This window comes from Taudactylus pleione, unplaced genomic scaffold, assembly GCF_031769625.1.
Source record: "Taudactylus pleione unplaced genomic scaffold, aTauple2 ptg000013l, whole genome shotgun sequence".
NCBI lineage: Eukaryota > Metazoa > Chordata > Amphibia > Anura > Myobatrachidae > Taudactylus > Taudactylus pleione.
In genome coordinates this window covers 3,502,949-3,518,096 of record NW_028284416.1, presented here as the reverse complement: position 1 = coordinate 3,518,096, position 15,148 = coordinate 3,502,949, and the positions used below count along the sequence as shown (strand labels likewise).

General features: G+C 47.1%; 1 protein-coding gene across 3 annotated transcripts in view; it reads left to right on the top strand.

Annotated features, from left to right (window-relative positions):
* Window positions 1-15,148, top strand: part of GRIPAP1 (GRIP1 associated protein 1) — a 107,563-nt gene that overhangs the window by 34,302 nt on the left and 58,113 nt on the right. The gene's annotated exons all lie outside the window — the stretch shown is intronic.

Below are 15,148 nucleotides of genomic sequence, written 5' to 3'. Positions count from 1 at the left end.
GGTGAATCCTTAATAAAATTGTCCCTCTAACCAAAGGAAACGGTTCTGGAGAGTAAAGAGGCGCGGTTGCCTCGAAGGACTGAAATGCAGTGTTATTGGAATGGGATGGGATCTAACATGGTGCAGATCTACACTTTACACTAACCAACATAATGTCTGACTGTGACAGCTTCCAGAAGAGGAAATTATGTAGTAATGTCACAAATATATATATAGTTTAAACTATGTGATAGCAGCTACCAGGTTTCCATCAGTGTGACAGATAGTGTAGGACCTGCAGAGAAGTGGGGTCCCGTGATGTGGGCTGCAGGCTTAAATGCATTGATCAATCCATGAACCAAAACCCCATTATTTGTACATTATTGCGAGTGTTTAAACATGGTGATTGCTGAGTTTTCTGATTTTATTTATTTAAGCAATGTGGTCACAAGCCCCTTGCACCCATTCCTGGGAATGGCTAGTGCAGATCTGCACCCCAAATCTGGGAGTGGCGAGTGCAGTTGATTTCTGACTATTTATATATATATATACTTAATGACAGCTCTACACTGAGCCATGTGCTGTATCCAAACTGTATTGAGACATCTCCCTTGGGTCCCTTCACATAAGAGGTTTTTCCATTAGTTACTATGGGGTCTATTTACTAAGCCTTGGATAGAGATAAAGTACCAACCAACCAGCTCCTGTCATTTTTCAAACACAGCCTGTGACATGGCAGTTAGGAGCTGATTGGTTGGTACTTTATATCCGTTCACTCTATCTCCATCCAAGGCTTTGTAAATAGACCCCATATGTACTAAGCCTTGGAGAGCGATAAAGTGGACGGAAATAAAGTACCAACCAATCAGGTCCTGACTGTCATTTTTCAAACACAGCCTGTGACATGACAGTTAGGACCTGATTGGTTGGTACTTTATCTCCCTCCAAGGCTTAGTACATAGACCCCTGTATCTTCCCACGTTCTATAGACTACATTGGTGGCCGTTGCTGTAAATGTGGAGATACCTGCAGTGCTGGATGCTGGTGCTGTGATATCAGAGCACGTTGGATGGAAGGATTACATTTGTGGCTTATTGAGTGAGTGTTATTATTACTCTTAGGAATGGTTTTACATTTTCATATATGGGCCATGTATATTCAGTCCTTTTTCATATCTAAATTCATATATACATTAACTGGTTGAATTGTTAATATAGTTTCTTGCTGAGTTGTTGGCAGCCTAATGCTTCCCCTCCCCCATCTGTGCCTCTGTCCTACTTGCCTCCGGCTATCAGTAAGGTCCGGCTGTCAGTAAGGTCAGTAAGCTCCTGCTGTCAGTAAGGTCCAGCTGTCAGTAATCTGCGGCTGTCGGTAAGGTCATTAAGCTGAGGCTATCAGTAAGAACAGTAAGCTCCTGCTGTCAGTAAGATCCTGCTGTCAGTAATCTGCGGCTGTCAGTAAAGTCATTAAGTTGCGGCTATCAGTGAGGTCAGTAAGCTGCGGCTGTCAGTAAGGTTAGTAAGCTCTGGCTGTCAGTAAGGTTAGTAAGCTCTGGCTGTCAGTAAGGCCAGTAAGCTGCGGCTGTCAGTAAGTTCATTAAGCTGTGGCTATCGGTAAGGTCAGTAAGCTTCGGCTGTCAGTAAGGTCAGTAAGCTACTGCTGTCAGTAAGCTCTGGCTGTCAGTAAGGTTAGTAAACTCTGGCTGTCAGTTAGGTCAGTAATCTCCAGCTGTTAGTAAGCTCTGGCTGTCAGTAAGGTCAGTAAGCTCTGGTTGTCAGTAAGCTACTGCTGTCAGTAAGCTCTGGTTGTCAGTAAGGTTAGTACGCTCTGGCTGTCGGTAAGCTCTGGCTGTCAGTAAGGTTGGTAAGCTGTGGCTGTCAGTAAGGTCAGTAAGCTGTGGCTGTCAGTAAGGTCAGTAAACTCTGGCTGTCAGTAAGGTTAGTACGCTCTGGCTGTCAGTAAGCTGTGGCTGTCAGTAAGGTTAGTAAGCTCTGGCTGTCAGTAAGGTCAGTAAGCTCTGGCTGTCAGTAAGGTCAGTAAGCTGTGGCTGTCAGTAAGGTCAGTAAGCTGTGGCTGCCAGTAAAGTCAGTAAGCTGTGGCTGCCGGTAAGGTCAGTAAGCTGTGGCTGCCAGTAAGGTCAGTAAGCTCTGGCTGTCAGTAAGGTTAGTACGCTCTGGCTGTCAGTAAGCTGTGGCTGTCAGTAAGGTTAGTAAGCTCTGGCTGTCAGTAAGGTCAGTAAGCTCTGGCTGTCAGTAAGGTCAGTAAGCTCTGGCTGTCAGTAAGCTGTGGCTGCCAGTAAGGTCAGTAAGCTGTGGCTGTCAGTAAGGTCAGTAAGCTCTGGCTGTCAGTAAGGTCAGTAAGCTCTGGCTGTCAGTAAGCTGTGGCTGCCAGTAAGGTCAGTAAGCTCTGGCTGTCAGTAAGGTCAGTAAGCTCTGGCTGTCAGTAAGGTTAGTACGCTCTGTCTGTCAGTAAGCTCTGGCTGTCAGTAAGGTCAGTAAGCTCTGGCTGTCAGTAAGGTCAGTAAGCTCTGGCTGTCAGTAAGGTCAGTACGCTCTGGCTGTCAGTAAGGTTAGTAAGCTCTGGCTGTCAGTAAGGTCAGTAAGCTCTGGCTGTCAGTAAGGTTAGTACGCTCTGGCTGTCAGTAAGCTGTGGCTGTCAGTAAGGTCAGTAAGCTCTGGTTGTCAGTAAGGTCAGTAAGCTCTGGCTGTCAGTAAGGTTAGTACGCTCTGGCTGTCAGTAAGCTGTGGCTGTCAGTAAGGTCAGTAAGCTCTGGCTGTCAGTAAGGTCAGTAAGCTCTGGCTGTCAGTAAGCTCTGGCTGCCAGTAAGGTCAGTAAGCTCTGGCTGCCAGTAAGGTCAGTAAGCTCTGGCTGTCAGTAAGGTCAGTAAACTCTGGCTGTCAGTAAGGTCAGTAAACTCTGGCTGTCAGTAAGGTTAGTACGCTCTGGCTGTCAGTTAGGTCAGTAAGCTCTGGCTGTCAGTAAGCTGTGGCTGCCAGTAAGGTCAGTAAGCTCTGGCTGTCAGTAAGGTCAGTAAGCTCTGGCTGTCAGTAAGGTTAGTACGCTCTGGCTGTCAGTAAGCTGTGGCTGTCAGTAAGGTTAGTAAGCTCTGGCTGTCAGTAAGGTTAGTACGCTCTGGTTGTCAGTAAGCTGTGGCTGTCAGTAAGGTCAGTAAGCTCTGGCTGTCAGTAAGGTTAGTACGCTCTGGCTGTCAGTAAGCTGTGGCTGTCAGTAAGGTTAGTAAGCTCTGGCTGTCAGTAAGGTCAGTAAGCTCTGGCTGTCAGTAAGGTCAGTAAGCTCTGGCTGCCAGTAAGGTCAGTAAGCTGTGGCTGTCAGTAAGGTCAGTAAGCTGTGGCTGTCAGTAAGCTGTGGCTGCCAGTAAGGTCAGTAAGCTCTGGCTGTCAGTAAGGTCTGTAAGCTCTGGCTGTCAGTAAGGTCAGTAAGCTGTGGCTGTCAGTAAGGTTAGTACGCTCTGGCTGTCAGTAAGGTTAGTAAGCTCTGGCTGTCAGTAAGGTTAGTACGCTCTGGCTGTCAGTAAGGTTAGTAAGCTCTGGCTGTCAGTAAGGTTAGTACGCTCTGGCTGTCAGTAAGGTTAGTACGCTCTGGCTGTCAGTAAGGTTAGTAAGCTCTGGCTGTCAGTAAGGTCAGTAAGCTCTGGCTGTCAGTAAGCTGTGGCTGCCAGTAAGGTCAGTAAGCTCTGGCTGTCAGTAAGGTCAGTAAGCTCTGGCTGTCAGTAAGGTTAGTACGCTCTGGCTGTCAGTAAGCTGTGGCTGTCAGTAAGGTTAGTAAGCTCTGGCTGTCAGTAAGGTTAGTAAGCTCTGGCTGCCAGTAAGGTCAGTAAGCTGTGGCTGTCAGTAAGGTTAGTAAGCTCTGGCTGTCAGTAATGTCAGTAAGCTCTGGCTGTCAGTAAGGTCAGTAAGCTCTGGCTGTCAGTAAGGTCAGTAAGCTCTGGCTGTCAGTAAGGTCAGTAAGCTCTGGCTGTCAGTAAGGTCAGTAAGCTCTGGCTGTCAGTAAGGTCAGTAAGCTCTGGCTGTCAGTAAGGTCAGTAAGCTCTGGCTGCCAGTAAGGTCAGTAAGCTGTGGCTGTCAGTAAGGTCAGTAAGCTGTGGCTGTCAGTAAGCTGTGGCTGCCAGTAAGGTCAGTAAGCTCTGGCTGTCAGTAAGGTCTGTAAGCTCTGGCTGTCAGTAAGGTCAGTAAGCTGTGGCTGTCAGTAAGGTTAGTACGCTCTGGCTGTCAGTAAGGTTAGTAAGCTCTGGCTGTCAGTAAGGTTAGTAAGCTCTGGCTGTCAGTAAGGTTAGTAAGCTCTGGCTGTCAGTAAGGTTAGTACGCTCTGGCTGTCAGTAAGGTTAGTACGCTCTGGCTGTCAGTAAGGTTAGTACGCTCTGGCTGTCAGTAAGGTTAGTACGCTCTGGCTGTCAGTAAGGTCAGTAAGCTCTGGCTGTCAGTAAGCTGTGGCTGCCAGTAAGGTCAGTAAGCTCTGGCTGTCAGTAAGGTCAGTAAGCTCTGGCTGTCAGTAAGGTCAGTAAGCTCTGGCTGTCAGTAAGCTGTGGCTGCCAGTAAGGTCAGTAAGCTCTGGCTGTCAGTAAGGTCAGTAAGCTCTGGCTGTCAGTAAGGTTAGTACGCTCTGTCTGTCAGTAAGCTCTGGCTGTCAGTAAGGTCAGTAAGCTCTGGCTGTCAGTAAGGTCAGTAAGCTCTGGCTGTCAGTAAGGTTAGTAAGCTCTGGCTGTCAGTAAGGTCAGTAAGCTCTGGCTGTCAGTAAGGTTAGTACGCTCTGGCTGTCAGTAAGCTGTGGCTGTCAGTAAGGTCAGTAAGCTCTGGTTGTCAGTAAGGTCAGTAAGCTCTGGCTGTCAGTAAGGTTAGTACGCTCTGGCTGTCAGTAAGCTGTGGCTGTCAGTAAGGTCAGTAAGCTCTGGCTGTCAGTAAGGTCAGTAAGCTCTGGCTGTCAGTAAGCTCTGGCTGCCAGTAAGGTCAGTAAGCTCTGGCTGCCAGTAAGGTCAGTAAGCTCTGGCTGTCAGTAAGGTCAGTAAACTCTGGCTGTCAGTAAGGTCAGTAAACTCTGGCTGTCAGTAAGGTTAGTACGCTCTGGCTGTCAGTGAGGTCAGTAAGCTGTGGCTGCCAGTAAGGTCAGTAAGCTCTGGCTGTCAGTAAGGTCAGTAAGCTCTGGCTGTCAGTAAGGTTAGTACGCTCTGGCTGTCAGTAAGCTGTGGCTGTCAGTAAGGTTAGTAAGCTCTGGCTGTCAGTAAGGTCAGTACGCTCTGGTTGTCAGTAAGCTGTGGCTGTCAGTAAGGTCAGTAAGCTCTGGCTGTCAGTAAGGTTAGTACGCTCTGGCTGTCAGTAAGCTGTGGCTGTCAGTAAGGTTAGTAAGCTCTGGCTGTCAGTAAGGTCAGTAAGCTCTGGCTGTCAGTAAGGTCAGTAAGCTCTGGCTGCCAGTAAGGTCAGTAAGCTGTGGCTGTCAGTAAGGTCAGTAAGCTGTGGCTGTCAGTAAGCTGTGGCTGCCAGTAAGGTCAGTAAGCTCTGGCTGTCAGTAAGGTCTGTAAGCTCTGGCTGTCAGTAAGGTCAGTACGCTGTGGCTGTCAGTAAGGTTAGTACGCTCTGGCTGTCAGTAAGGTTAGTAAGCTCTGGCTGTCAGTAAGGTTAGTACGCTCTGGCTGTCAGTAAGGTTAGTAAGCTCTGGCTGTCAGTAAGGTTAGTACGCTCTGGCTGTCAGTAAGGTTAGTACGCTCTGGCTGTCAGTAAGGTTAGTAAGCTCTGGCTGTCAGTAAGGTCAGTAAGCTCTGGCTGTCAGTAAGCTGTGGCTGCCAGTAAGGTCAGTAAGCTCTGGCTGTCAGTAAGGTCAGTAAGCTCTGGCTGTCAGTAAGGTTAGTACGCTCTGGCTGTCAGTAAGCTGTGGCTGTCAGTAAGGTTAGTAAGCTCTGGCTGTCAGTAAGGTTAGTAAGCTCTGGCTGCCAGTAAGGTCAGTAAGCTGTGGCTGTCAGTAAGGTTAGTAAGCTCTGGCTGTCAGTAATGTCAGTAAGCTCTGGCTGTCAGTAAGGTCAGTAAGCTCTGGCTGTCAGTAAGGTCAGTAAGCTCTGGCTGTCAGTAAGGTCAGTAAGCTCTGGCTGTCAGTAAGGTCAGTAAGCTCTGGCTGTCAGTAAGGTCAGTAAGCTCTGGCTGTCAGTAAGGTCAGTAAGCTCTGGCTGCCAGTAAGGTCAGTAAGCTGTGGCTGTCAGTAAGGTCAGTAAGCTGTGGCTGTCAGTAAGCTGTGGCTGCCAGTAAGGTCAGTAAGCTCTGGCTGTCAGTAAGGTCTGTAAGCTCTGGCTGTCAGTAAGGTCAGTAAGCTGTGGCTGTCAGTAAGGTTAGTACGCTCTGGCTGTCAGTAAGGTTAGTAAGCTCTGGCTGTCAGTAAGGTTAGTAAGCTCTGGCTGTCAGTAAGGTTAGTAAGCTCTGGCTGTCAGTAAGGTTAGTACGCTCTGGCTGTCAGTAAGGTTAGTACGCTCTGGCTGTCAGTAAGGTTAGTACGCTCTGGCTGTCAGTAAGGTTAGTACGCTCTGGCTGTCAGTAAGGTCAGTAAGCTCTGGCTGTCAGTAAGCTGTGGCTGCCAGTAAGGTCAGTAAGCTCTGGCTGTCAGTAAGGTCAGTAAGCTCTGGCTGTCAGTAAGGTCAGTAAGCTCTGGCTGTCAGTAAGCTGTGGCTGCCAGTAAGGTCAGTAAGCTCTGGCTGTCAGTAAGGTCAGTAAGCTCTGGCTGTCAGTAAGGTTAGTACGCTCTGTCTGTCAGTAAGCTCTGGCTGTCAGTAAGGTCAGTAAGCTCTGGCTGTCAGTAAGGTCAGTAAGCTCTGGCTGTCAGTAAGGTCAGTAAGCTCTGGCTGTCAGTAAGGTTAGTAAGCTCTGGCTGTCAGTAAGGTCAGTAAGCTCTGGCTGTCAGTAAGGTTAGTACGCTCTGGCTGTCAGTAAGCTGTGGCTGTCAGTAAGGTCAGTAAGCTCTGGTTGTCAGTAAGGTCAGTAAGCTCTGGCTGTCAGTAAGGTTAGTACGCTCTGGCTGTCAGTAAGCTGTGGCTGTCAGTAAGGTCAGTAAGCTCTGGCTGTCAGTAAGGTCAGTAAGCTCTGGCTGTCAGTAAGCTCTGGCTGCCAGTAAGGTCAGTAAGCTCTGGCTGCCAGTAAGGTCAGTAAGCTCTGGCTGTCAGTAAGGTCAGTAAACTCTGGCTGTCAGTAAGGTCAGTAAACTCTGGCTGTCAGTAATGTTAGTACGCTCTGGCTGTCAGTGAGGTCAGTAAGCTCTGGCTGTCAGTAAGCTGTGGCTGCCAGTAAGGTCAGTAAGCTCTGGCTGTCAGTAAGGTCAGTAAGCTCTGGCTGTCAGTAAGGTTAGTACGCTCTGGCTGTCAGTAAGCTGTGGCTGTCAGTAAGGTTAGTAAGCTCTGGCTGTCAGTAAGGTTAGTACGCTCTGGTTGTCAGTAAGCTGTGGCTGTCAGTAAGGTCAGTAAGCTCTGGCTGTCAGTAAGGTTAGTACGCTCTGGCTGTCAGTAAGCTGTGGCTGTCAGTAAGGTTAGTAAGCTCTGGCTGTCAGTAAGGTCAGTAAGCTCTGGCTGTCAGTAAGGTCAGTAAGCTCTGGCTGCCAGTAAGGTCAGTAAGCTGTGGCTGTCAGTAAGGTCAGTAAGCTGTGGCTGTCAGTAAGCTGTGGCTGCCAGTAAGGTCAGTAAGCTCTGGCTGTCAGTAAGGTCTGTAAGCTCTGGCTGTCAGTAAGGTCATTAAGCTGTGGCTGTCAGTAAGGTTAGTACGCTCTGGCTGTCAGTAAGGTTAGTAAGCTCTGGCTGTCAGTAAGGTTAGTACGCTCTGGCTGTCAGTAAGGTTAGTAAGCTCTGGCTGTCAGTAAGGTTAGTACGCTCTGGCTGTCAGTAAGGTTAGTACGCTCTGGCTGTCAGTAAGGTTAGTAAGCTCTGGCTGTCAGTAAGGTCAGTAAGCTCTGACTGTCAGTAAGCTGTGGCTGCCAGTAAGGTCAGTAAGCTCTGGCTGTCAGTAAGGTCAGTAAGCTCTGGCTGTCAGTAAGGTTAGTACGCTCTGGCTGTCAGTAAGCTGTGGCTGTCAGTAAGGTTAGTAAGCTCTGGCTGTCAGTAAGGTTAGTAAGCTCTGGCTGCCAGTAAGGTCAGTAAGCTGTGGCTGTCAGTAAGGTTAGTAAGCTCTGGCTGTCAGTAATGTCAGTAAGCTCTGGCTGTCAGTAATGTCAGTAAGCTCTGGCTGTCAGTAAGGTCAGTAAGCTCTGGCTGTCAGTAAGGTCAGTAAGCTCTGGCTGTCAGTAAGGTCAGTAAGCTCTGGCTGTCAGTAAGGTCTGTAAGCTCTGGCTGTCAGTAAGGTCAGTAAGCTGTGGCTGTCAGTAAGGTTAGTACGCTCTGGCTGTCAGTAAAGTCAGTAAGCTCTGGCTGTCAGTAAGGTCAGTAAGCTCTGGCTGTCAGTAAGGTCAGTAAGCTCTGGCTGTCAGTAAGGTCAGTAAGCTCTGGCTGTCAGTAAGGTCAGTAAGCTCTGGCTGTCAGTAAGGTCAGTAAGCTCTGGCTGTCAGTAAGGTCAGTAAGCTCTGGCTGCCAGTAAGGTCAGTAAGCTGTGGCTGTCAGTAAGGTCAGTAAGCTGTGGCTGTCAGTAAGCTGTGGCTGCCAGTAAGGTCAGTAAGCTCTGGCTGTCAGTAAGGTCTGTAAGCTCTGGCTGTCAGTAAGGTCAGTAAGCTGTGGCTGTCAGTAAGGTTAGTACGCTCTGGCTGTCAGTAAGGTTAGTAAGCTCTGGCTGTCAGTAAGGTTAGTAAGCTCTGGCTGTCAGTAAGGTTAGTAAGCTCTGGCTGTCAGTAAGGTTAGTACGCTCTGGCTGTCAGTAAGGTTAGTACGCTCTGGCTGTCAGTAAGGTTAGTACGCTCTGGCTGTCAGTAAGGTTAGTACGCTCTGGCTGTCAGTAAGGTCAGTAAGCTCTGGCTGTCAGTAAGCTGTGGCTGCCAGTAAGGTCAGTAAGCTCTGGCTGTCAGTAAGGTCAGTAAGCTCTGGCTGTCAGTAAGGTTAGTACGCTCTGGCTGTCAGTAAGCTGTGGCTGTCAGTAAGGTTAGTAAGCTCTGGCTGTCAGTAAGGTTAGTAAGCTCTGGCTGCCAGTAAGGTCAGTAAGCTGTGGCTGTCAGTAAGGTTAGTAAGCTCTGGCTGCCAGTAAGGTCAGTAAGCTCTGGCTGTCAGTAAGGTCAGTAAGCTCTGGCTGTCAGTAAGGTCAGTAAGCTCTGGCTGTCAGTAAGGTCAGTAAGCTCTGGCTGTCAGTAAGGTCAGTAAGCTCTGGCTGTCAGTAAGGTCAGTAAGCTCTGGCTGTCAGTAAGGTCAGTAAGCTCTGGCTGTCAGTAAGGTCAGTAAGCTCTGGCTGTCAGTAAGGTCCAGCTGCTGGGATGCATCCCTGGATTAGGCCCCAAATGTCCTGGTGTGAAATTCATCTCAGAGGTGATCGTAGAACCTTTTGACAAAGAGGTAGAGTAAGTTTGTTCGGAAAGTGTAAAGATCAGCTGTCCCACAGTCTCCGGTGCCAGTGCTGGGAGGGTGCTGGTCCTCTTGCTTCTAGCTGCATATGTAACTCACACTATAGTCAAAGTACATGTCGAGGCTTACCCTTACCCTGGTGGTCTGATATGGGGGCCAGCCTGCATCGGTTATGGGTTTGCTGGCTGCCACAGAAAAGAGAAACCCAGCACTTTTCCAAACTGAAGTGAGACAATTAAAGTGTAACACAGAGGTAACATAAGGTAGTTTCACATTGATTCAAGCAGACCTATACAGTATGGTTCTGATGAAGATGTGCTTAGCACTGAAACGCATCAGGGACCTTGTGATTCTACCGCTATGTAATCTGCATACTTCAGTGCTCTTGGATGTATTGCAGCAATTGTAGGGATTATTGACCGTTAACAGGACCGGTCGGTGCTACATACTTGCCTGGGGGACGACGATGCCCATTGGGCTGGTTTCCTCTCTTCGTGCCAGCAGGAGTCCCGTAAGCCTGTTAGTCGTTTCCATACATCCAGTGGAATCCATGCACCAGCTATTGGGGCGACGTTGATGCATTTGGGACTATATTTTTCATGCCAGCAGGAGTCCCGTGAGCGTTTATACTGTTGCACGTCTATGCAGATATTTGCATCTAATAAATGCACTTTACCTATTATATGTGAGACATCAAAATTTCCTTAGATCTTATATTACCTCCGTTAATGATTCATCTGAGTCAATGCGGGTTATGAATTGTTTATAACAAAATTTAATTTTTTTTCCATTTTTCTGTTTTAATATTTATTATGTTTAATGTTGATGAGTTTGAAACATTATTACCTCTGTGTTACAATTTTATTGCCTCACTCTAACAGAGCGCTTGCTATTCCGTTTCTAAAGGTGCATACACACACGATTTTTTTGAACGATAATCGATAACGATATCGTTCAATCGTTGAGAAAAAATCGTTCGCTTAAAACGATGAACGATTATCGTTCATGCGCCTTAACATTTGTAGTTCAGTCAGACTAACCAGCTCAACGATTTTCATTAAGGGAATATGCAAAAATTGTTTGTAGTTCAAAAAAAATCGTTCGTTACACTTTAAAAAATCTGACAGATAATCGTTCAGAAAATCGTTGGTAACAAAATCGTGTGTGTGTGTGTATGCAGTGTTTGAATTACCTTTTGTCTGTCTATATCAGCAGCCAGTCTCCGATTAGCTCTTTGAGTCAGGGAATTTACATATATTTTTCAGTTTTTAATTTTTGCAGACTATGGGCCGAATTCAATTAGAGACGAAAAGCGCAATGATTTCGCCTGTTTGGACGCGATGTATTCGCCATGTGTGTCCCCGCTTTTCTCCCTATTCAATTCCAACAAAGGCGAAAACGCGGATAGGCGAATGTAGTGAATAGCGAAACTAGTAAAAGGCCAGCATATTTTGGGGAATTCAGGCTGTACCCCATAAGAAGCGTAAGTGACCCTTGGGGATCAATATAGAAGAGTATTAATAGCCCTAATAAAAGTATTTAGTGATCTTATATTGAGTCAGAGGGCTGTTATATGCATATTTGCACAAGTGTGGAAAAATGATATAAAGCAATGTGTTTTTTGAGAAAAATAAGTACCGTAGTTAAATTTGGGGTACATGATGGGTACTAGTATATTTTGGTGTCTTTATATTGAAGATTTAAAAAAACTGAAAAAATACACCTGATGCAGCCTCCTGCAATCCTAAAAACACCTGTGTCAGCCTTATAGCCCCCCAAAATACCAGGCCCACTACTTTTTACCCAATTTCCAACACGTTTTACATTTTCGCCCCAAAAATGACAAGTCGTTTTTAGGGTGTGTTAAGTTTTTTTTTTTTTTTTTTTGTTGCCTTATTATTCTTTTTCCAAAGGGTTCTGAATCAAGTCCCCACAAAATAGAGATTTTGCACCTCATTTCGCCTGCCTCTGGCCGGAGAACTTATTCGCCTGTTTTTGCGCAGGTGAAAACATCCTGGAATTGAATAGGGTGAAGAGCGGAAAACAGGCTAAAAGCGCAAATCGACGAAAACGTTTTGCTTTTAATTAAATTCGCCCCTATGTCTTTGTGCCCATCCCACCCCCAGAACAATGCATTAAACAGGATTAAAGGATGGCTTGTAGCCCATGTATACAGCCACATTATCATGGACGCTGCTCGCTCGTGTGGCGACTCCTGTCCCTGCACTGCTGTTGTCCTGCGGCCCGCAGATTAAAGCTGATTCTTTAATACACCTTAAGCCTGGCAGCGTGGAGCCCATTGTTCTTGCATAAGAGCACAGTAAGTGGTCTGGAGGGAAGGATTCTGCCAGGACAGCCAAGAAACTGGCACTACAGCAGCGGCATGTGGCCCACGGTGTGTCCATGTTTCAGGCTGTGAAGGAGCCTGGCGGCAGCAATGATTACTCTCCTAGCTAGGGACACCATGTTGGATTGCAGTGCACGAGCATTTAGTCGCAGAGGAGACAGCGGTAAATGACGCTAAAGCAGTCGCAGCAGCCTGCAACTGCAAAGTGTAATGGCAGCGTAAGCCTATCCCCACCACAGCGGTGGAATAAACCCAATGGCTGTGTGAAGGCTACAGCTTCACTGTGGCTGAGTTATTGAGGATCGGAGTAACTACAGCACAGGGGGGGGGGAGTATCCCGAGTCTGGGAGTCTAATGTACGACCTTATGAAGACAGCGTAGAAGGGAATCAGTATGTGTTACCGCCGGCCGCATGGTTCAAATCCCAACGCTGGAAGCCTGGCAGGGGTGAAGATCCCGGCAGCGGATTTAGGTAAGTAATGCTAACCCTGGGGCTCTGTGGGGGCGTTCTGAGAGAACTGTTAGGTGGCCTATGGCACTGCTGGCCATTGTGTGAAGAAACGCCAGCCCTAGTTTTAGGAACAGCATTTTCCCGCGGTGACTGACCACATTCCTTTAAAGTAGGGATGTGCAGGCTCGGATAGGTTCGAGTTTGCACGCCGAGTTCGGATTTTTCCCCCAAAAAAACGGGACTCAGAAAGAGGCAGGAATGATGATATTTGTCTATGCAAGATGACATTTTGCCTCCTTCTGAGTCACGTTTTTTGGAGGGAAAAATCCGAACTCAGCGTGCAAACTCGAACCTATCCGAGCCTGCACATCCCTACTTTAAAGTGGCTATGCCACACCTTGGGGGAGAATTACACATTTATTGTGGGGAACCGAGCACGTCAGGGTTGTGACATTCATATTACCCACAAGAAGAGAACAGCCGAAAGCAATTAGTGTTCATTCTCGCACCCTGTACCTGTCACAGCCCGTGTAGTTCCTCTATCCTGCCTGGGGTCTCACTCCGTTCTGGTGCTTCTAGCAAACTGCTGAGATGCAGACCAGAGTGTGCTAGAAGCACCAGAGCAGAGAGCGACACCCCTGACAGGAAAGAAGAACTGCACTGGTTGTGACAGGTGCAGGGTGCTAGAATGAACACTAAGCAATGTAGATCAGCTACAACCCACGGGTAACTTTTATTGACCCCAGGGGCTTATAAATGGAACTTGACCGTGCACGTAACTGGTGGTTAAGCAGAGGCCGCTGCAGCAATCTAGCGAGTGTTGGGCTGTCATTCCTCAGGCCCCCGGGTCTGTGGGGCTAAGCCCGATATTCAAGGTGTTTATGAGGAACCCCTGAGAACTTTTACCACACGTTTGGTGGAAGCAGCCATTTTGTAGCTGACCTTCTATTTGAATGCAGCCAATAAATGATCAACTCAACAAGAACTTGTGATGTCACAGAATAACTAGCTCCTATTTGTTGATTGGCCGCACTCTCGTTAATATTGATTGGATGGGGGGTCACTTAAACGTCAGTACTAATGGTAAAACAGTGTAAAGCCGTGTAAGGTACAATACGGAAAGGACTGTGATAAATGCATGGCTTCTGGAATGGTAACAATCTCTAAAACGGATCTAACCAGCTACTGTGGGAGGGAAAATTGCTTCTCTGGGAATACGGGTAGCGTCAGACTCCACACGGACGGGCGAGCGGGAGAGACAAATTGCCTATTTCACAGAATGCGCAGCCAGGACCCACATAAACAGCCAACAGTAAAGTGGATGGCTTATAAATGCGCATACAAATCCAATTACCCTAATGGCTACATTTAGATAATTCCTATTCGTTCAGAAATGGACAAAATGGCGGATTAATACAGCTGAAGTAATACACAGGCATTTTAATTCTTCAACGGGAAATTAAAAACAGTCCGTCCGAATTACTCATTATCGGCAAAGGCAGAAATATAGATTATGTTTAACCCTTCTGTGCCCCGTTTTACGCCTCATTAACCAGTGCGACTTTCACCAAGTCTTAGATAAGTGAATGACGCCACTAATGACTGTCTCTAGCATATGCAGCACTTTATATTAAAATACGATTTGCTTGGAGATCTATTTTGGCGACTTTGAAGCTACGTTCAGTCAGCGGCTCCCAAACCGTGGTCCTCGAGGCATGCTAACAGTCCAGGTTTTAAGGATATCCGTGCTTGAGCACAGATGGTTAAATCAAATTGACTGATGTACTAATTAAGTCTGCTTGTACTCAGCCATGGATATCCTTAAAACCTGGAGTGTTGGAGTGCCTTGAGGTCCGGGTTTGGGATCCACTGCCTTGGTGATATATGGAAATACACCGCATCAAACCCATCGACCCAGCGAGTTGTTGTCATTTAAATGGAATTACCCAGAATTATTTTCTGCTGATTTCTTTGTATATTGTTCTTAGGGAGCTGGGACATATGTTTTCTCTTTATTTTAGTGAAGCTGCCTTTTATAGCTCTTCCCTGGGCATGTCGTTACTATGTCGACACTGTAATGTTGACAAATTCAGTTAGAATACCGACATGTTCATAATTACGTTGACTAAATGTCGCTATGATGCATGTCTACCTTATAAGACGGTTATGGCTAGCCTGCGGTTTGGGTAAAATACTGTCGACATGCCTAATGTTGACATTTTGAACATGTCGACACTACTTGCCGACATGTTAAATGTCAAAATTGTGACCATGTGGACAGCCTGAATTTCACTATTCAGACCATGTCGGCATGCTGATCGCCGACATGTTATATCACACCCCTTCTGTCTACTGAGCAGAATATCCGTACTGTAGGTGGGATGCTCCATGTCGGCGCACGGACTGCTGTGTAAATGGCATTACTCAGGAGTCTGGTCTCATTAGCTGAAGCTTATTTGGCAGGATATTGGAATATAGCGCAGCATATTACGTTGCGCTTTACAATTGTAAACATTAATAGAACAAAACTGGGTAATAACAGACAGATATATAGGTAGGAAGGCCCTGCTCGCAAGCTTACAATCTATAGACCTAATTCAGAGATGAAAGTAAATTCAGTATTTGTCTGCGGATCTGCGCAGCATAGCATTGGGGGTCTTTTTACTGAAGGCGCCTCCTGCAGCTTTTGCAATGTTTTAGCCCAGCGGCTGCGTACTAAGACACGGCGGCTGTACCACAGCGTCCATCTCTGAATCACTATCCTAAGCCCTGTTATTTCATGTACGTAGTGACAGCTCTGACATCGTTGGGCAGATCCCATTACATGTGAGGCCCAGTAGGAACCCAGCGCAGTGAGTCCCGTAGAGGTGTTGGCACAAATAATCAATGTTTTATCTACCGTGAATCCCCC